General features: G+C 40.6%; 1 protein-coding gene and 1 pseudogene across 3 annotated transcripts in view; one reads left to right on the top strand and one right to left on the bottom strand.

Annotated features, from left to right (window-relative positions):
* The window catches only part of LOC131764413 (cytidine monophosphate-N-acetylneuraminic acid hydroxylase), a 285,608-nt gene that overhangs the window by 118,116 nt on the left and 144,243 nt on the right, over window positions 1-23,249 (bottom strand). For 2 of the 3 annotated variants that reach the window (XM_067006584.1, XM_067006586.1), the window contains one exon: window positions 12,445-12,506. The exons of the other annotated variant lie outside the window; for it this stretch is intronic. The gene's annotated coding sequence lies outside the window, so the exon portion shown is untranslated. The remainder of the gene's footprint in view (window positions 1-12,444; window positions 12,507-23,249) is intronic. 3 annotated transcript variants of the gene reach the window in all.
* On the top strand, window positions 15,313-16,635 carry LOC131764416 (tubulin alpha-1C chain pseudogene; annotated as a pseudogene).

Raw genomic sequence — 23,249 nt, 5'->3', positions numbered from 1 at the left:
TTTTTAAAAAGAGACTACACATAGTAGGGGGGGAAGTGTCTGAAATTGGCTGTCCTGATAGGAAGAGAGAATGAATGCTGCTCAGTCAAAAAAAAAAAAAGATGATTTTTTTTAACCCCAAAATGTTGACATTATTATTTATTTGAAAACTGAATATGAAAACAGTGTTAATATTATAACCGCACTACTTATTGCTTTTAATCAATGTGCCAAGAATTATGTCATTCATAGTCAATGTTTCTATTTTTTACAACAAAGCTGTAAGTTTGGCGTGGTGATTCTATTGGGTTGGCCAACCATTCCATAACATCTTATGGAAAAACCCGAACGAACGTTTTGGCCAACCCAATATCTGTAACTGATGCTCAGGGAGGTTAAATGTAACATCGCACAGCTAGTTATTGGCAGAGATGCGATTTGAACCTAGATCTACTGACCAAAAAGATCACCATGCCACACTGACTTTCTGACACCTCCACCCCCAATCAGGATTAATTTATCTCTCCTTTAAACTCTAATATCAGTTTTGACATTACTTTATCATGATTTGCAATATTAATTGGGGCATGTTTATTTCTCACTCATTATTATTACCTCAATTACTTAGTCATTCAAATTTTGTGATTTCTTTCTTGAATTTTTAAAGTTAATGCTTTCCATTTATTTTTTTTTAATTCTTTTAAATTGAAAGCTTACATCCTGGTTTGGTTTCATTTCCTTCCATGAATCAGTGACCTTAAGAATAAAAAGCTTCCCACCCCTGGACTAAGACCAGGAGAAAAAATTCCATTATTAGTACCAGTCAACTCTGATAGAGTGCCATTTTCCCACCCTCAAGTCCTTTCACAACTTCCTTCTGTCCCCATAGAAATAATCAGTCATCAAGGCCTAAATGTTTTTTCAACTTCTTATAGAAAAGTTCACAATATACAAAAGTAGAAAGAATGATACCATCAACTCCCTTAACCCAACTTAGACAATTCATCTCTACCCCACATGCCCTCACACGTGCACATTTATAAGCAATTCTCTCCTCCCCAGCTGGATGATTCAAAAGCTAACTCCAGACATCATGATCTTATCTTCTCATATCTCAGTATGTATCTCTGAAATATAAGGATTCTAATCAACATAATTATAACATCATGACCAAATCTAACACATTTATTTAAAATTCCTTAATATCAAGTATCCAGTCAGTAGTCAAATTCCTCCAATTGTCTCATATATATACTGGGTCAAATCAGGATCCAAACCTGTTCAATACATTACAGCCAAATTTTTAAGGAGACATCAATAACTGCACAACCTTTTACAAGCTCAATTTTGTTTGAACACAGCTTTTTCATTTCAATTTTCTTTTAGAAATCAGATTCTGATTGGCAGGTAGATAAAGATTGTCTGACGCTGAAGCTGCCCTTGGCTGCAAGTTGACGTGACTCATCCTCCCTCAGCCCACATCTCCGGGTCAAGTAAGGCTATCTTGCAATTTAGTTAAGGGAAACTAGCCAGGCCTTTCTTTTTTTTTTTTTTCTTTTTTATGCTTTTATTATTTCTTCTAATGGAGTGGAGAAAGCAGCAATTGTTCTCTAAAATGTAGAGTTAATTTATGGTAGCCTTATCTATAGTAACTTCAGTTTACAACTAACCCAAATGTCCATCAGAAGGGGCTTGGCTAAACAGACTATGGCATGTCCAAACCATGGGAAACCAAGTCACATTTTAAAATAATGAGGTTGACCTACATGGAATGACATGGAAATGCCAAGTGCCAACATACATTGGTGAATGAACATGAAACAATATGAGTAATGTGATCCACTTTTGCCTCCAAATTGCGTGTTTCTATATACACATAAAGAAATCTAAAAGAATAAGCACCAAATCTTGGAGGGAAGATGTAAAATTAGGGAGGAATTTCACTTTCTACTTTTTACATTTTTGTATCATTTAAATGCTTCTGACAGTAAGCGTATATTAACCTTATAATACAGAAAAAATACAGGTTGAAATATCATGTCTATATCTTAGGTATGTATTATGAACATATTCTATTCATAATGTATGAAATATGAATACCATGAAATATACATATCATATGTAAGATAATATATAAATATATTCCTTTCTTCCTGTAATCTTTCTTCAATATCAGGAATAATTTAGATTTTTCTCTACCATAGATACACTGTTTTCTTCAATTGGAAGAATTCTGAAGATACAACTCAGTAGTCTTCCTTCAATCACAGCAACAGTATTGAACATGATTCTGTGCCAGATACAGACTTAAGTTTTAGTCACATTATCTCATTTAATCTCCAGAATAATTCTTTGGTGTAAATATCATGATCTACATTTTACATGTAAGGATACTGAAGTTTTGAGTGGCAAAGTTACTTACTCAAGTCATAGCTAGGCTCCTAATCTCAGTCTCTTTCATGCCAAGGTCTATAACCTCACCCCATACAGCACACTGATCCTACCCTAGTAAATGTAATAAATATAAATATGATGGCAATTCTCCAAAGTTCAAGGCCATCATCTTCTCATGTTTCTTTTAAATAAACCTAAAATAGCCACTGTGTTGGAAAGTTCCAAGATCACCCCCAGGTTTGATGATTTGTTAGGAGGACTCACAGGACTCAGCATATATTTGAACTCATGGCCATGATTTATTACAGTGAAGGAAGGCAAAGCAAAATCAGCAAAGGAAAAAGGCACATGAGGCAAAGGGGAAACCAGGCACAAGCTTTCAGAGTCATCTCTCAAGGGAGTCCCATGGGATGTACTTAGTACCCCCAGCAGCAAGTTGTGATGACAATGTAAACTGTTTGCAACCAAGAGAGCTCATTAGAGACTAAGTTCCCAGGGTTTTATTGGAGGCTTATCACATAGGCACCCTCAGTTTGGCACATAGCCAAATTTCAGACTCCCAGAAGAAAATCAGGTGTTTGGCATAAATCATACTATTTGTACAAATAGTTTGGGCTCAGTGAACCCCTCTTACCAGTTAGCCATGGGAACCTTCCCCAAATTTAAGTTCCCAATTGCTAGCCAAGGGCCAACCTTGTAAGCAGGCTTGTCAAAAGATGCTGTTCAGGCCTGTTATGTTAATTCTTTTCTGCACAGCCATGAAACGATTAGGAGTCAAATACACAATAAAAATAAAATTACACCAGCGACTTCCAGTCTGTTTTTGTGGTGAAAATGGAGAAGTCAGTCAATACCTCTTTTCAGGAAATCACATTTTCTCTTCAGAGACCTGAGGATACAGTGCAGAACTCTAGTGTCACAGGCCAGACAGCCCTTTGACATCCACTTTCTGTGGGCAAAGACACTGCAGTTCTTGTCCCTTTCTTCATTTTTCACATTTTTCTTCATCTTCCAAGAAAGTTTAGAAACAGTTTTCCCTAAGACTATAGCAGTGCCCATTCAATTGCCCAATGTAAGGAAGGTAATGAGCAGTTTGTGTGGGAGCAGGCCCAGCCCACTTACCTAAAAGAAAGAGTCAACTCTCCCCTTTCCCATGGTGGAAATAGATCTACAGGCCACTGTGGAAATTCACACCAACCACCTACGCTCATCCATCTTAAACACAGATGAGCATTCATTTTAAACGAAAATGATGCTACTTCCCTGGTGGTCCAGTGGCTAAGACTGCACTCCCAACGCAGGGGGGTCAGGGAACTAGATGCCACATGCCACAACTAAAAGATCCCGCGTGCCACAGCAAAGATTCTGCATGCTGCAACTAAGACCCGGCACAGCCAAAGAAAGAAAGAAATATTTTTTTAAAAAAACATAAATGAGCCCCTGTGGTAGCCAGAATAATGGCCCCCAAAGATATCTACGTTCTAATCCCTGGGAACTATGAAGAAATTAGGTTCTATGGCAAAGGGAAACTAAAGTTGCAGATGAAATTAAGGTCAGCTGACCTTAAGATAGAGCAATTATCCTAGATTGTCCAGGTGAGTCCAGTGGAATCACAAGGGTCCATAAAAGTGGAAGAGGGAGGAAGGAAAAAGGGGAGTCCAGAGTGATAGGATGTGAGGTGAACTTGATCAGCTGTGGCTGGCTTTGAGGAAAGAGGAAGGGGCCATGAGCCAAGGAATGTGGGCAGCCTCAGAAGCTAGAAAAAGCAAGGAAACAGAGTCTCCTCTGGAGCCTCAAGAAAGGAACACAGCCTTGCTAACACCTGGATTTTATTCCAGGGAGCCCCATGTTGGACTTCTAACCTACAAAACTGTAAGATAGTAAATTTGTATTGTTTTAAGCCACTAAATTTGTGGTAATTTGTTACAGCAACCATAGAAAGTTCACACAGCCCCCATGGATGAAAACCCCGAGTGTGGGAGACTTACCATGATCGATAAACAAAGGCCCACTTGAAGAATTCTGATCTGAGAGATAATTATACATGTAAGAAGTGCATCTGACTGCTGATCAACTGGATACTAACAGACACAAAACCCACTTAAGAAAGAATCTGGCATTGTGAGATCTTGGACTACCAGCCTCTCTGAATAAAGTGAGGTTAATATCTGCTGTGGTTAATGCAGTGTTGATAGGATTAAACAAAGTGGTAGAAATGTCTATACAGTAAGGGTTACTACACAAACAAGTTATTTTTAAAATTATTATTGCTAGCTCTGACTAAACTAACAGTGGGCGGGGGGAACCACCTAAGCCATCATAGACCTTCTGTTATTTGGAGACCATCCAGTGACGTCATTGCACTGGATACTGCATGTTCAATAAATATTATTGAGATGTATGCAGTACGATGTCTAAGGGCACAGACAAATAGGTTAAGACAGATCTGAATTCTGCCTCTGTGTTCCATTAGGTGAATTACTTAATCTCCTCATCTGTAAAATGTGAATAAGGGAGTTGTGAGAATGAAAATGAGATAATGTCAATAAAGCACTTGGCACCCGGCCTGGGTCGCATCAGGAACTCAGCTTAATGGTAGCTCTATTATTGATAATGAGCACTTACTGATATAGGACCTCTTCCACCTTTGAATATTTAAATTATTTTTACCTGTATTATTTCATTTGGTTATCAATTCTTCCCTTGGGAAGAAGCAAGGCAAGTTTATATCCATTTTTCAAATGTGAAAAATAATGCACAGAAAAGAAACACATCTCAATATAGGGAACTAATACACGGATTGGTTTCACCTGAAAAAAATTCAAGGGGCACTACAATAATTAGAATAATCCAGGAGTAAATTTCCTGTTGTTCACACCAATAATATTAGAAGACTAGCAGGAAATAAATGATAAAGATCTTCAAAGTCTTTTAAATACCATTCAGTAGGAAGACAGTGGCATGCTAAAGAAGGAGAATTTAGGTAAATTTTTAAAGCCAGACTTAAGTGGAAAGAGTCTGATGTAGGCCATTCAAAAGAAAGAGGTCAAATGAAGCAAAAATCCCCTGCCCAAAATTCCCTGTTTAGTGAGAGTTTAGAAGACAAACCATGATAGAATCTACAAGAGGAGTTGGAGCCATTACAAAACAAACATCTATAGATGTTCTTCATTATCCACAGGGAAAGCAGAGGAGGAAAATAACGTTTACATGTAATCAACTTACAATAAGAAATTTGGAATGTGGTTCAGTGGTTCCTCCCATTACCTCATGGGAAAGTTTTCAGTGAGTTGCTGGCTTTTCATCAGCTAAGAATAATAAAAGTCAAATAACGAGAAAAGTTTTTCAAGAAAAGAATGAACTATATCGGGAAGAGATTATTTTTTTCTAAGTGTTTTACCACTGGGATGGAAAAATGGATATAGTCTATGTCAGCCAACTCCTGGGCTTGACACTGATGTTGTTTTCCTTCTTTCTTTTCCTCTTTCTTCCTTCCTTCTCCCCTCCTTTCCCCCCTCCCTTTCTTGTCTTCCTACCTTTCTTTCATTATCTTCCTCTCTCCCTCCCTTTCTCTTAATTCCCCGACCGGGGATTGAACCCGCGTCACAGCAGTGAAGGTGCAGAGTCCTAACCACTAGACCACCAGGGAATTCCCATCCCTTCCTTTCTTACTGAAGAAACTCAGCACTCACTGAACCGTTAGAACTCAGGTCAAGCCCAGCCATCTTTTTTTTTTTTAAACATCTTTATTTGAGTATAACTGTTTTACAATAGTGTGTTAGTTTCTCCTTTACAACAAAGTGAATCAGTTATACATATACATATGTTCCCAAATCTCTTCCCTCTTGCGTCACCCTCCCTCCCACCCTCCCTATCCCACCCCTCTAGGTGGTCATAAAGCACAGAGGTGAACTCCCTGTGCTATGCGGCAGCTTCCCACTAGCTATCTAATTTACTTTTGGTAGTGTGTATATGTCCCTGCCACTCTCTCACATCGTCACAGCTTACCCTTCCCCCTCCCCATATCCTCAAGTCCATGCTCTAGTAGGTCTGTGTTTTATTCCAGTCCTACCACTAATCTCCTCATGACATTTTTTTTTCTTAGATTCCATATATATGTGTTAGCATACGGTATTTGTTTTTCTCCTTCTGACTTACTTCACTCTGTATGACAGACTCCAGGTCTATCCACCTCATTACAAATAACTCAGTTTCATTTCTTTTTATGGCTGAGTAATATTCCATTGTATGTATGTGCCATATCTTCTTTATCCATTCATCTGTTGATGGGCACTTAGGTTGCTTCCATGTCCTGGCTATTGTAAATAGAGCTGCAATAAACATTTTGGTACATGACTCTTTTTGAATTATGGTTTTCTCAGGGTATATGCCTAGTAGTGGGATTGCGGGGTCATATGGTAGCTCTATTTGTAGTTTTTTAAGGAACCTCCATACTGTTCTCCATAGTGGCTGTATCAATTTACATTCCCACCAGCAGTGCAAGAGAGTTCCCTTTTCTCCACACCCTCTCCAGCATTTATTTTTTCTAGAGTTTTTGATGATGGCCAATCTGACCGGTGTTAGGTGATATCTCATTGTAGTTTTGATTTGTATTTCTCTAATGATTAATGATGTTGAGCATTCTTTCATGTGTTTGTTGGTGATCTGTATATCTTCTTTGGAGAAATGTCTATTTAGTTCTTCTGCCCATTTTTGGATTGGGTTGTTTGTTTTTTTGTTATTGAGCTGCATGAGTTGCTTATAGATTTTGGATATTAATCCTTTGTCAGTTGCTTCATTTGCAAATATTTTCTCCCATTCTGAGGGTTGTCTTTTGGTCTTGTTTATGGTATCCTTTGCTGTGCAAAAGCTTTTAAGTTTCATTAGATCCCATTTGTTTATTTTTGTTTTTATTTCCATTTCTCTAGGAGATGGGTCAAAAAGGATCTTGCTGTGGTTTATGTCAGAGTGTTCTGCCTATGTTTTCCTCTAAGAGTTTGATAGTGTCTAGCCTTACATTTAGGTCTTTAACCCATTTTGAGTTTATTTTTGTGTGTGGTGTTAGGGAGTGTTCTAATTTCATACTTCTACAGGTAGCTGTCCAGTTTTCCCAGCACCACTTATTGAAGAGGCTGTCTTTTCTCCACTGTATATCCTTCCCTCCTTTATCAAAGATAATGTGACCATATGTGTGTGGGTTTATCTCTGGGCTTTCTATCCTGTTCCATTGATCTATATTTCTGTTTTTGTGCCAGTACCATACTGTCTTGATTACTGTGGCCTTGTAGTATAGTCTGAAGTCAGGGAGCCTGATTCCTCCAGCTCCATTTTTCGTTCTCAAGATTGCTTTGGCTATTCGGGGTCTTTTGTGTTTCCATACAAATTGTGAAATTTTTTGTTCTAGTTCTGTAAAAAATGCCAGTGGTAATTTGATAGGGATTGCATTGAATCTGTAGATTGCTTTGGGTAATAGAGTCATTTTCACAATGTTGATTCTTCCAATCCAAGAACATGGTATATTTCTCCACCTATTTGTATCATCTTTAATTTCTTTCATCAGTGTCTTATAGTTTTCTGCATACAAGTCTTTTGTCTCCTTAGGTAGGTTTATTCCTAGATATTTTATTCTTTTTGTTGCAATGGTAAATGGGAGTGTTTTCTTAATTTCCCTCTCGGATTTTTCATCGTTAGTGTATAAGAATGCAAGCGATTTCTGTGCATTAATTTTGTATCCTGCTACTTTACCAAATTCATTGATTAGTTCTAGTAGTTTTCTGGTAGCATCCTTAGTATTCTCTATGTATATAGTATCATGTCATCTGCAAACAGTGACAGCTTTACTTCTTCTTTTCCTATTTGGATTCCTTTTATTTCTTTATTTTCTCTGATTGCTGTGGCTAGAACTTCTAAAATTATGTTGAATAAGAGTGGTGAGAGTGAAGCCCAGCCATCTTACCTGGGAAGTTTTTTCAGCAGGTGGTGTACATCTCTATTACAATCCTATCATACATCATTATCATTGTGCTGGCCATAATGTTTGTTTGGGATTTTCCGTAACATCTTACAGAAAAACCTGAACGAACGTCATACCATTTTGTTTCATTCCATTATAAAGTAAGATAGGCAACCTATACGTCCAACAATAGGAAAATATCAATAGATAAATTAGAGTCAATGCTATGTAATACTACCATTTAAATAACAAAACAACCATGTTTTAAGAGAACAGTTAATGTTATGAGGAAGTGTTAAGTGAAAAAGCAGAATTTACACTGTATGTAATATATTTGTACATGCACAGAAAAAAGTGGGAAAGGATACACACCAAATTGTTAATTATGATTGCCTCTTGCAAGACGGTGGGTGGGAGGGGAGAAGCTCTTTCATTTTTTACTTCACATGCTTTCATATTTGTTGAGGGTCCTTTTTTCCCAATAAGCATACATTGCTTTGGGTTTTAATATCAAGTTGTTAGAAAATGAATGAAAAAAATTCTTAGATATTAGCAAGTCAAATCCAGCAGTGTATAAAAGAAAGATAATACATCATAACCAACTGGAATTTAACTTAGGAATATGAGGTTAGTTTAAAATTTGAAAATCAAACAATGTAATTCACTGTATTAATGGAATAAAGGAGAAAATTCATATGATCATATTAATAGGTGCAGAAAAAACATTTGACAAAATTTAACATTATTTATGGTGAAATCTCAGCAAATTAGAATTAGTGAGGAACTTCCTCAATCTGATAAAGGGCATCTGCAAAATACCTACAGTTAACATCATGCTTAGTGGAGAAATATTAAATGTTTTCCCCATTAGATAACAAACAAGGCAAGATTGTCCACTCTGAACACATCTAATCAACATTGTATTGGAGACGTTAGTGCAATAAAGTAAGAAAAATAAAATCATGAAGATTGGGAAAGAACAGATAAAACTGTTTCTATTTGCAGATGATATGGTCATCAATATAGAAAATCCTAAGTAATCTACAAAACAACTTCTAGAATAAATGAATTTAGCAAAATTGTAAGATACAAGGTCAACATGTCAACAAGGTCAACAAAGGAACATATTAAAAGTAGCAAATAATTTGAAATAAATTTTTAAAATTCCATTTCAATAGCAGCAAAAAAAATGAAATGCTGGGCTTCCCTGGTGGTGCAGTGGTTAAGAATCTGCCTGTCAACGCAGGGGACATGGGTTCAAACCCAGGTCAAGGAAGATCCCACATACCGCAGAGCAACTGAGCCCAGGCGCCACAACTACTGAGCCTGTGCCCTAGAGCCCGTGAGCCACAACTACTGAAGCCCGTGTTCCTAGAGCCTGTGCTCCACAAGAGAAGTCACCGCAATGAGGAGCCCGCGCACTGCAACGAAGAGTAGCCCCCGATCACTGCAACTAGAGAAAGCCCACATGCAGCAACAAAGACCCAATGCAGCCAAAAATAAAATAAATAAATAAATAATTTTTTTTTAAAAAAGGCCTAAAGAGAGGGGCTTCTTACCAAAGAAAGGCAAGGGGCCTGGGTTTGGTATAACACACTCTGGTTTTTTTAAATGACAAGCTAGATTATAGCAGTGCAACTCAAGACCACTCCCAAATGAAGAAGGAACAGAGCATTCAAAAACAAAATAGAAGTTACTTTTAATGTTTACCACTGGACAAATACCATATGCTAACACATATATATGGAATCTAAAAAAAAAAAAAAAAATGGTTCTGAAGAACCTAGGGGCAGGACAGGAATAAAGACACAGATGTAGAGAATGGACTTGAGGACACGGGGAGGGAGAAGGGTAAGTTGGGACAAAGTGAGAGAGTGGCATGGACATATACACTACCAAATGTAAAATAGATAGCTAATAGGAAGCAGCCACATAGCACAGGGAGATCAGCTTGGTGCTTTGTGACCACCTAGAGGGGTGGGATAGGGAGGCAGGGAGGGAGATGCAAGAGGGAGGGGATATGGGGATATATGTATACATATAGCTGAATCACTTTGTTATACAGAAGAAACTAACACAACATTGTAAAGCAATTATACTCCAATAAAGATGTTAAAAAAATATCTCAATACTTTTCTCCTTCACTGTTAATCTAAGTGCCTCACAATTTTTTTTGCCTATAACAGTATAGGATCCATAGTTTACATATAATATGCCATTTTTCTCATTAAATGAAGTTAATAATACCTTTTCTGCATACAAATATGTTATTTATTAAATCCAGTAGTTTTGATCAATTCTGTTATAACTACACTACTCACCTGCTTCATTCAGGCAATACAAGGTAAAAGGCAAATAATGATTAAAAGGGAAATATTAAATAATCTAATGGCTTCTAGAGTCTAATATTATGTGCCTTATAGTGAAAACCTTTTGAAAAGAAAAAGATAATCTTTCCTAAGTATTTCTTAATATTTACACAAATATTAATATGGTAACACATTTTACAAGTGTTTTCAGAAGAATTTTTACCTTTACTAAAATCCCCATAATGATCGATAATTGAAGGATGCTTGACTATACTTTAAAATGTTTGCAATATGTAAAAAGTCTGTTGTTAAATGCAACCCTTATTAAATTGCAATCAGGAGGGAAAAGTTAATGAAAAACTACATCAAACAAGAAAAGGCAAGACTGCTGAAGATTCAACCCTTCAGAAATGAGGGTTTGGGTCAGACCAGCAGGTAAAGAATCTTGGCCAGCTGAGATCATGACTGAAGGTAACAGAAAACATGCAGCAGTTTTCAAAAGAAGGAAGTTCTAAATATCAACTATAGTTCTTTTTAAGTCTCCTAATTCTTATTGAATTAGTTTTTGATCATTTACATTTTCTAGAAGACACTGAATCTTGTTCATATTTTCAAATTTATTGGCAAAATTATTTATAGTTGTCTCATGTTTTTAAAAATCTCTACTGTATCTGTAGTCATATCTGTTTCTCATTCCTAATACTGTTTATTTATGCCTTCTTTTATTCATCTCATTAGAAGATGATTTGTATTATGATTTTCTGTTTACAAAGAAATTTTTAGATTTTTGATTCTCTTTGTTGTTTTGTTTTCTAATTCTTTATCTTCTGCCATCTTTACTACTTTTTTGCTTCTATTTTCTTTAAGTTTGCCCTATAACTCTTTCAATAGCTTCATGAATAAAAAGGTTAATTTATTTATTTCTAGATCTTGTTGTTTTTAAATAATGCATACAAGGTTATAAATTTTCCTTTAACTTAATCTCACAGGTTCAGATCTGTAGTACCTTCCCAGTCCTTCAGTACAAATATTTTGTCATTTCTGATATAGTTCCTGTTTAACTCATGTGTATTTGAGAATTCCGTTTTAAGTTTCCAAATATTTAGATTCTATCAAATCTTTTTATTGCTTATTTCTGATGTAATTATTTCAATATAACCAGATAATATGTTTTATATAACTTAGATTCTCAAAATTATGACTTCTTGGTTATAAGATTATAAGTTCTGGGGATGTAGTGTCCAGTATGGTAACTATCATGTATTTGAAAGTCATTAAGAGAGTAAATCTTAAAAGTTCTCATTGGGAATTCTCTGGTGGTCCAGTGGTTAAGACGCTGCGTTTCTAGAGCAGGGGGCGTGGGTTTGATCCTTGGTCGGGGAACTAAGATCCCTCATGCCATGTGGCCAAAAAAAAAAAAAAAATTCTCATCACAAGAAAAAATATGTGTAATGATGTGTAATAATGGATGTTAACTAAACTTGTGATATTCATTCACAATATAGACATATATCAACTTATTTTGTTGTACACCTAAAACTAATACAACGTTATATGTCAGTTATACCTAAATTTAAAAAATTATGACTTCTTTAAGTTAAGATTTTCTTTGTGACCTAGTACCTGGAGTGGGAGTAAGGTGATGGTAATATCTGAGATTTAAATTGGGTACTATCGGAGTTTTAAACTAATGGACTTTCAGTGACCAAATGTTATTAAATCTGCCCAAGATTTCATTAAAGGTCAAGAAAGAGATATTTGACAGATTGAAAACAATGACAGGAAAAAATAAAATTTCTTCACACTTACCTCTCCCATGGAACCAAGACTGCTTAGTGAGCCAGTTACAGTAGGTCCTTAATACATGCTTGCTGAAAAAAAAAAAAAAAAGATTTATCCAAGAGCGCACATCCTCCCCTAATGGCTTTACATTCAGAATCTCTTTTACCTAGCTCTCTCTAATTTGAGAGGCCTTTTTCTTCCTTTCTTTTTCTTTTTCTTCAAAATCCTGATCTCCTTTCATTCCCAGTTTAGTATAGTTTCTGGCTAAATTTACTTAGCTCTTAAAGAAGCATGTCTAGTTCTGAGGTCAAAGCTTTTCTTATTCTCAGGGTCCTCTGAGTTCCTAAGAAGATGTATTTTTCTTCTGATTGCTTAAGGAACAAGAAGCTCTTCTTTTACTTTCTTCCCCAGGGAAGCATATGCTTTCTTAATATCTTTTCCTAAGGCTGTGCTGAAGAAAACCCAGCATGTCTGCAGCTCTGTACTAACAGGCCACTGGGTGTCAGTATTATAGTGGGGGTTAGGGAAAAAAGTCCAGGAAACCAGAAAGTTAGGGATAAATAACGTTTAAGGAAATAACATAAAGTCGTAAGATCAATCATTTTTGACCAAAGCAGGTGAAAGGAAACATAGGAGGAGTCAGGAGAAAATGCAGGCGTCATCATCACAAATTTGAAAAAAATTGCCAAAGGTGCTTAAATAAAACTGGTACAAAAGCATCCTTCCTTCCCTCTTTATTATTACCAAGGTATGGTCCAAAGTGAGCTGAAAGTCCACCAAGGGTGACTCTCTACTGCTGGGGAGGCTCCTGCACTGGCTCTTCCTTTGTTTGCCAGGACTTCAAAAGAAAACTCTAGAACTGAGCTCTCATCAGCCAGTCCCCAGGCTGTCCTGCTCTATAAGCCCTCAACCTTGGATCAATCCTGCACTCCCCCTGCTCTGCTTCCAGAAGTTAGTGACAGCACGGCTGGAGAAAAGTACAACCACGGGAATTAGTGTTTTCACAGATGTATGATTCTTAACCTCATAAGGAGTCTCAAGTCAGCTTGTCAATCCCTTTCCCTGTTTAAGAATCTCTCTCTCTCTCTCTCTCTCTCTCTCTCCCCCCCCCCTCTCTTGGGCTACTATCCCAAACCTTCTTCAGCTCTCTCTCTCTCCTAGCAGATGATCTCGCTCCACAGAGAATGTTGAGTCCACAAACCTTCAAGTCCTCACTTTCCCATCCGCCCCTCATAAATATCCTGCTACCCATACAGGCTCATCTTCATTCTCACCTCCAGCCCCACCAATGATAAGAAATAAAAGAGCCACCCTCCCATCTCCTCCAAGTGTCTCCCAGCCCTTTGCTCCATGAATCAATCTCTGTATCTCTATAAACCCTTAATCCCCAGATCACTAACATAACAGGATAGAGAAAAGTTGAATTCTGTTAGCAAATGGCATGAAAGTTCCTGTTGAGGATTTGTTAGAAGAACCAATGGATAAACCCATAGAGGTTGAAACTGCGACCTTACAGGGGCCTGACTGTGGGAGCACCGCTCTGCTTTAGACAAGGAAAGTAGTTCCTTGCTCTAAAGAAAAAGGAGAGAGTTGGGGAGGGTGGAGGAGGAGCCATCTGGATGGCAGAAGGCAACGTGGTTTGCAGTGCAATCCCTCTCTGGGAGCACCTGCAGACTTCCTTTAAGTTTTTAAACTTATGACATTTTTGGTTATATAGATTACTATTAACATGAATATATGTATCTCTTTAGAAACTGTGGAAAGGGCTAAAATTTCCACTGAGGTGACATGAGATGGACCTGAGACCGCAGGTGTAGGTGTGCAAGTGGACAGAAGCCTGAGGGAGCAAGCTCTCAGGTCACTGAAATCAGGGCAGGAAGCCCTTGACCGTGACTTTGGACCAGGTTTGCCTAAATCTCTCAGAGTCAGGGAGGTTCCAGCTGATGTTAACTTGTTCACGTTTCTCCCATTCTAAACAAAAGCCTCTTCTCCCTGAGCCCTTTGTAGCTCCTTTTCCCTTTCTACTTCTCTCCTTATCCAACCTTCTTGGAAGCGTGGTCTACATTTGTGGTGGCAGCTTCAACATCTTCCATTAACTTCTCACCCCAGTGCCATCTGGAGACGGTTCTCACCAAGGTTGTAGATGGGTAACATTCTCAGTCCTTAACTGACAGGACATCTCCTCCCCAGGAGGCACCACTGATAACTTTCTTTGTATCTTCCATCACTTTCTGACCTTTCCTATGGCCTTTGCCATGGGCTGCTCTTACTCTTTGTAGCTTAAATGTTAGCATTGGCACCCGAGGGGCTGCAGTTCAACCAGCACCCAGAAGGATTCTTATGTTGCTCCATTAGGTGGGGGGTGGGAAATCTGTTATATTGAATTTGACTACGGTTGAATCATAAAGTGGATGGTGTAAAAAAGGAAGAGAAGGGACTTCCCTGTGGTGCAGTGGTTAAGAATCAGCCTGCCAATGCAGGGGGCACGAGTTCGATCCCTGGTCCAGGAGGATCCCACATGCCAAAGAGCAACTAAGTCTGTGTGCCACAACTACTGAACCTGCGCTCTAGAGCCCACGAGCCACAACTACTGAGCCCACGTGCCACAACTACTGAAGCCCGCGTGCCTGGAACCCGTGCTCTGCAACAAGAGAAACCACTGCAATGAGAAGCCCATGCACAGCAACGAAGACCCAATGCAACCAAGATAAGTTAATCAATTAATTTTTAAAAAGAAAGGAAAAGACTGTGGAACCCAGTAAGCATTAGAGAAGGAGATCAAGAATATTCTTAAGACTACTTCTCCCCTGGACTCCTTGGTAGTCTGTCAGTTGGAGAGTTTTGTGGCCGTCCCCTCGCCTCCTCCAGCCCCACAGAACCCTACAAGTCTCAGTCATGCATGAGTGCATCTCCATCTACGTTGGCCAGGCTGGTGTCCAGATCGGCAATGCCTGCTGGGAGCTCTACTGCCTGGAACACGATGGCCAGATGCCAACTGACAAGACTACTGGGGGAGGAGATGACACCTTCAACAACGTCTTCAGTGAGACAGGCGCTGGCAAGCATGTGTCCAGGGCAGTGTTTGTGGACCTGGAACCCACGGTCATTGATGAAGTTCGCACTGGCACCTACTGCCAGCTCTTCCACCCTGAGCAGCTCATCACAGGCAAGGAAGACGCTGCCAATAACTACGCCCTAGGTCACTACAACATTGGCAAGGAGATCATTGACCTCGTCTTGGACCGAACTCGGAAACTGGCTGACCAGTGCACAGGTCTTCAGGGCTTCTTGGTTTTCCACAGCTTTGGTGGGGGAACTCACCTCCCTGCTGATGGAACATCTCTCTGTCGATTATGGCAAGAAGTCTAAGCTGGAGTTCTCCATTTACCCAGCCCCTCAGGTTTCCACAGCTGTAGCTGAGCCCTACAACTCCAAACTCACCACCCACACCACCCTGGAGCACTCTGATTGCACCTTCATGGTAGACAATGAGGCCACCTATGACATGTCGTAGAAACCTCGATATTGAGCGCCCAACATACACTAATCTTAACTGCCTCGAGCCAGATTGTGTCCTCCATCACTGCTTCCCTGAGGTTTGATGGAGCCCTGAATGTTGATCTGACAGAGTTCCAGACCAACCTGGTGCCCTGTTCCCGCATCCACTTCCTTCTGGCCACGTATGCCCCTGTCATCTCTGCTGAGAAAGCCCACCATGAACAGCTTACTGTAGCAGAGATCACCAATGCTGGCTTTGAGCCAGCCACCCAGATGGTGAAACGCAACCCTTGCCATGGTAAATACATGGCTTGCTGCCTACTGTACCGTGGCGATGTGGTTCCCAAAGACATCAATGCTGCCATTGCCATCATCAAGACCAAGCGTACCATCCAGTTTGTGGACGGGTGCCCCACTGGCTTCAAAGTTGGCATTAATTAATAGCCTCCCATTGTGGTAGCTGGTGGAGACTTGGCCAAAGTACAGCGAGCCGTGTGAATGCTGAGCGACACCACAGCCATCGCTCAGGCCTGGGCTCGCCTGGACCATAATTTTGACCTGATGTATGCCAAGCATGCCTTTGTTCACTGGTACGTGGGTGAGGGCATGGAGGAAGGAGAGTTTTCTGAGGCCCGTGAGGACATGGCTGCCCTTGAGAAGGATTATGAGGAGGTTAGAGCCGATAGCGCTGAGGGAGAAGATGAGGGTGAAGAATATTAACCTAGGGCTTCCCTGGTGGCGCAGTGGTTGAGAATCCGCCTGCCGATGCAGGGGACACGGGTTCGTGCCCCGGTCCGGGAAGATCCCACGTGCAGCGGAGCGGCTGGGCCCGTGAGCCACGGCCGCTGAGCCTGCGCGTCTGCAGCCTGTGCTCCGCAACGGGAGAGGCCACAACAGTGAGAGGCCCCCGTACCGCAAAAAAAAAAAAGAGAGAATATTAACCTGTCTGCTGCAGTTTTACCCTCTTGTCTTGGGGACTGTCTTATTTGTGTTCTGTGGAGCTGTCCATTGTGGCCCTATCTTGTCAATAAAAGTGATATTTCTAAAAAAAAAAAAAAAATATATATATATATATATATTCTTGAGAATATTCTTCTCAAGAATATTCTGAGCATGAAAGGAACAGAGTAGGTATGGGAGCCAAATTGCAATACAAAGAGAGAAGGTGATATTGTGAGAGAGAAGATGCAAGTATTCAGAGATAGGAGGAATAATGTTATAAAAATGAAACTATATTTGTATAATTTAATAGAAGGTAAAATAGCTGCTTGACAAGAAAGAAAAATGGGAAGCACTGTGCTATACAAATTCTACTTGGAATGTGTTATGCAGCCATTTATCATAATCCATCAGGACCACTGAAATACAAATGGTGTTCTTTTTATTAGCTGTGGTTGTCTTCAGTGTCAAAAAACATTCAGATTGTGTTTGCATTACATCCTAACAAGAAAATCAATCCGTTCACTAGATGAGCATTAGCAGTGAAACACAGTAGAGCTTCCCAATGTACAATTTACCTGGTTTGTTGGACCAGATTTTCCTCCCTTGTAGATATATGACCCCTTTTTGGAAAGGTTTGTCCTTATTCGGCTTTCATTCGCATGACTACACTAGCGTTTCACTGCAATCCTTTTTGTTCTCAGCATTTAGGGTAAAAACGTTCCATCTTGGAATATGTTCAAGAAAATGATCAGAGGAACTGCCAGAAGAACTGAATGACAACATTTTCACACCTGTTCTATAGCCCCATGCTGTCCAATATGGTAGCCATAGCCACATGTGGCTATTTAAATTTAAATGTAAATTAATGGAACTTTAATAAAATTAAAAATTCAGCTCCCCAGTTGTACCAGCCACCCTTCAAATGTTCAGTTGTCACATGAGACTACTTCATTAAAGAGTGCAGATACAGAGCATTTCCATTATTACAGAAAATTCTACTGGGCAGTATTGCCATACACATACACACACACACACACACACACACACACACACACACACACCACACACTCTCTCTCTCTCTCTCTCTCTCACCAGTCAAGGATTATGGTAATAAAATTAAAGCTTCTATGCCATATACCACTTTGTCTTCCATTCCCTAGTTTTAATTAATTTATTATCAGGTTTTCTTATTAAACTAATATGTGTAATTAAGATTCCCCCCTCAGGTATATATATCAGTTGTCAATTAGCTACTAAGGGATGTTATAACATATCCTTCAGTAAAAAATAATTTGGCGGCTTCCCTGGTGGCACAGTGCTTGAGAGTCCGCCTGCCGATGCAGGGGTCGCGGGTTCGTTCCCTGGTCCGGGAAGATCCCACATGCTGCGGAGCGGCTGGGCCCGTGAGCCATGGCCGCTGAGCCTGCGCATCCGGAGCCTGTGCTCCCCAACGGGAGAGGCCACAATGGTGAGAGGCCCGCGTACCGCAGAAAAAAAAAAAATAATAATAATAATAATTTGGATGCTGCTTCTCTCGGAAGCAGGTACATAGAGTTATGAATTCAGGAGACTCCTGCATATTTTGTTCAAATGACAAGATTGATATAGTTAGCAAAACTTACAGTCCGTAAACAGAGTGCTAGCATAGTTGTACTTACTGGACCCTTGTATGTCAGGTCCCAACTGTGCTAATGAGGAAAGTCATTTAACTTCCCTGATACTCAGTTTCTTCAGCTGTAAAAAGGGAATTATAATACTAGTGTCATGGATTTTTTGGCAAAGATTAAATGAGATAATGCATAGAAAAGTGTAGCCTTCATAGACATGAACAGGGAATGTAACAATAACCAGTCCGTGGTTGCAAGTCAGGTAGAGTGTTAAAGATTTTAATGACTTCTGCACCTCGATCTAGGAATTGCTTTTCCCACCAAAGAACCAGAGGTTTGCAGAAAATCCTCCCTCTTCCCACGAAGAGTGCAGAGCAGAGAACTGATTCACAAATAATCATTAGTGGAATGCATTTTGTGAGAATATGATTTTGTGAATTTAAAAAGCTGCCTGTGGTTTATACTTATTACTGTAGGGGTGGCAGACTTCATTTTGAGAGGGGACTGCTTTTTTACTTTCAGGTAGAGGGTACACACTGATAGGCTTTAATTATACATGGCAAGGCCCAGAATCCCACTATGACAATAATATAAAAACCTCTTTTGGGGGCTTCCCTGGTGGCGCAGTGGTTGAGAATCCGCCTGCCGATGCAGGGGACGCGGGTTCGTGCCCCGGTCCGGGAAGATCCCACATGCCGCCGAGCAGCTGGGCCCGTGAGCCATGGCCGCTGAGCCTGCGCGTCCGGAGCCTGTGCTCCGCAACGGGAGAGGCCACAACAGTGAGAGGCCCGCGTACCGCAAAAAAAACAAACAAACAAAACCAACCTCTTTTCGTTGTGGATGAACACTGCTGAGCAGTGCCCCATTGGAGACTGAGGCCAAGGGGAAAATGTGTACCTCTACATACGTGCACAAAATACCCTGCTATACCTTCAGCCACGTGGAAAGAGTTAATAAAAGCATTACGATTTAAAAATATGACTGTATATAAAGCCCCATGTTGCCCAATTTATTCGTGCACCATTGTCACCCCTCATAAATCCACTTGGCCTATGGGTCCAGGAACCTCGGGCTGAATGGCAACTACTGCTCCTGTTGCACAACAACGCAGAGTCATAAAACAAACAGCCTGTCTTTATTTGAACTTTTGATATTTTGTTCATCATGGATTTTCTGCATTCATTTTAATTTTTTAAAATATTGTGCTAAAATATTATTGACTGTGATTATTGGGCTTTTTGATGCTCCCTTAAAATCTGTGCCTTAATGAGTATTTCACTGCTTTAATCTTGGCCCTGTGACTGAGAGACTATCATGAGCTTAGCTTGAATTCTTCTATGACTGGAGCCAAGAAGAGATGCCGGAGCTGAGGTTCTTAGGACCAAGGAGAGAGTCAAGGGAACTCTTGTCTCTGTAAGAGTGGAGGAGTGACGTCACCATCATGGTGGTGGTCTCTTTATCTCTCCCCTTCAATCTACAACCAGTAAAACGTCCACAACTCAACAAAGGTGGCTCTGCCCAACACACTAGGATGCCAGAGAAGCCCACACATCTGTACATTTAAAGGTGGGTGGACTGGAACTTATAGAGGAGTGGAACCAGGGGAACAGCAGAGACCATGCCTGCAATGCCGGCCCCCAGGGCACAAGAGCTGAACCCACAGCCACAGAGAGCCCAGTAACAGCAGGGGAGGCAGCACACCCAACTCTGGCCTTCCAGCTACAGCACACAGCAGCACTTAGAGCCACAGGTAACTGGGCAGCAGCGGCAACAGGGCCTCCTCCCTCCAGCCACTGAGGCACCCATGACTTCAGCCGTCCACCCCCCACCAGCAGCGGCAGTACCCATAAACCCAACGACCCTAGACGGGGCAGAGGTACGTGCAAGCTCACCTTCTTCCACCCCACCCTTCCCCTCTCCGCATGTCAGCAGAGCCTGCAACTCCAGAGATCCTGGACGCAGTGGAAGCACCTACCATCCCAGTGCCTCAGGTGGCGAAGCTAGTGACACCAGCAGCAGCAAGGCACCAACGACCCCGGAGGCACAAGCAGCGACTAGGAGGGCACACCTCTGACAGAGGCGATGGCGGGTGGAAAGTGTTGACTCTCAAATAGGCAGCGCAGGTAAGAAAAACCCCAAACTTGTGCTGTAGCACCACCTACTGGAAAGTAAAAGAAAGGCCTCTAATTTCTAAAGTGTTGAATCATTACAATCATGTTTAACGAAGAAAGAAGAAAGGTGTTGGCTACTTCAAATGTGCCAGCAAAGGAATAACTGTGGTTCTTCATGGTGCTTAGTCAGTTAACAGTGTATCACAAAAATAAAATGACGATCTTCCAGAAACCAAACTTGAAGTCACAGAATATTGTGATATCTGATAGAGAATTCAAAACAGCTGTCATGAAGAAACGCAGCAAGCTACAAGAAAACTCAAAGGCAGTTCAGTGAGCTCAGGAATAAAATTAATGAACAGAAGGAATACTTCACCAAAGTGATTGCAACTCTATAAAAGAACCAAACAGAAATTCTGGAGCTGAAGAACTCAATAAACAAGATGAAAAATGCACTGGAAATAGAGCAGACAATATGGAAGAGAGAATTGGTGATTGGTGAGCTTGAAGATGGAAATCTAGAAATGATACAGGTAGAAGAGGAAAGAGAATTAAGATCTTAAAAAATGAGGAAATTCTACGGGAACTGTCCAACTCTTTTAGGAAGGGCAATATTAGGATGATAGGTATCCAGGAGATGAGAGGGAGAAGGGTGCAGAGAGTTGATTTAAAGAAATAATAGCTGAGAACTTCCCAAACCTGGGGAAGGAACTGGATATACAAGTCCATGAAGCTAAGAGAACACCTAATTACCTCAATGCAAAAAATCTTCTCCAAGACACATTATATTAAAATTGTCAAAAGTCAATGGGAAGGAATAAAGATGCAGACATAGAGAATGGACTTGAGGACACGGGGAGGGGGAAGGGTAAGCTGGGACGAAGTGAGAGAGTGGCATGGACATATATACACTACCAAATGTAAAATAGCTAGCTAGTGGGAAGCAGCGGCATGGCACAGGGAGATCAGCTCGGTGCTTTGTGACCACCTAGAGGGGTGGAATAGGGAGGGTGGGAGGGAGATGCAAGAGGGAGGAGATATGGGGATATATGTATATGTATAACTGATTGACTTTGTTACACAGCAGAAACTAACACACCATTGTAAAGCAGTTATACTCCCACAAAGATGTTTAAAAAAAAAGAATTGATCTTCAGATCTAGAAAACAACGCAAGATTCTGAAGCATCTAAAAAAAATAAGACCACATTATATTAAATATGCTATAATTGGCAAAATCAGGTTACTATTTTGAGTCTGACTTCTAAATTTAGTACATCTTTACATTGTTACTACATATAGAACTATATGATTCTTTGTAAATTGACAGTAAATTAAAAATTGGATTCCATAAAATGTCCCTAATTGCTTAGTTCCCCTGACACTCAACACGGGGAACCACTGTTCCTGGTTTCATATGTATCCTTCCTGAGGCTGCTATATATATATATATTCAAGTAAACAAATTGTTATCTTCCTCATTTTTATGCAAAAAATAAAAACACATAAGATACTTAAAAAAAAAAAAAAAGTCAATGGCAAAGAAAGAATTTTAAAGACAGCCAGGGGAAAAGGGTGACAACCTACAAAGGAACCCCCGTTAGGCTTTCAGCAGATTTCTCAGCAGAAACTCTACAGGCCAGGAGAGGGTGAAATGACATTCTCAAAATACTGAAAGATCCTGGAAGCCAACAGAAATCCAGGAGCCAAGACCCAGAAAAGAACAATTCCCTTGACCCCATCTAGTGGAGAACGGTTGTTTATCACTAGAACAGCACTGCATGTAACTTGTGATATATACATTCATGCTCGAGTTAAGTGTTTAGGAAATTGTACCTAGTTCTCCTCCCATAATGTATGTTGGGTTGCTGTCAATGAACGGCAGTAAAATAAAATTCATAAAATCCTAAATTAAGGGGCTTCCCTGGTGGCGGAGTGGTTGAGAATCCGCCTGCCGACGCAGGGGACGCGGGTTCGTGCCCCGGTCCGGGAAGATCCCACGTGCTGCGGAGCGGCTGGGCCCGTGAGCCATGGCCGCTGAGCCTGCGCGTCCGGAGCCTGTGCTCCGCAACGGGAGAGACCACAACAGTGAGAGGCCCGCGTACAAAAAAAAAAAAAAAAAAAAAACTAAATTAAGGAGCCTTCCCCCTGGGGAGTGCGAACCGTGACCCTCTCAGCTGACAGTAATTGAAATATCTAGTGCCTAGAATGGGCAGGCTAGTCAAACAGCATAAGCCCACCTAAGCACCAACTGCTTGAATCAGAATTATCTGGGGAGCCTGTTAGAAACACAAACGTTTAGGACCCATCCCAGAGCCACTGCATCTGGGATTCAGGATCTGCTTGTCAGCACTTCCCCAAGATGGTTGTGAGACAAACAACCGTGGTGGAGCTTACACTTCATAACAAGGAAATGAGGGCATCCCCTCTAAGAAAGATGCTAGATTCCTGACCTTTCTGAAGGGGATGGGCTGGAACGTCAGTCCTGGATCCTGCCCTAGAGGCTCCGAGAGCCCCAGAGCTGGCCTTTGAAGACCAGATGACACTTATCCTCTTAAGCTAGACCCAGCGTTTCCCAAATAGGTGGAAGACACCGTGCTTCCACCAGCACCTGTGGGATGACCAGATGTAGGCCTCAAGAGCTCTATTCTTCAGGTTTTTAACCCCACCCCCAC

Source organism: Kogia breviceps, chromosome 10 (assembly GCF_026419965.1).
Source record: "Kogia breviceps isolate mKogBre1 chromosome 10, mKogBre1 haplotype 1, whole genome shotgun sequence".
NCBI classification, from domain to species: Eukaryota; Metazoa; Chordata; class Mammalia; order Artiodactyla; family Physeteridae; genus Kogia; species Kogia breviceps.
Note: the sequence above shows the minus strand (reverse complement) of the source record. Positions and strands in the feature narration are given on the sequence as shown.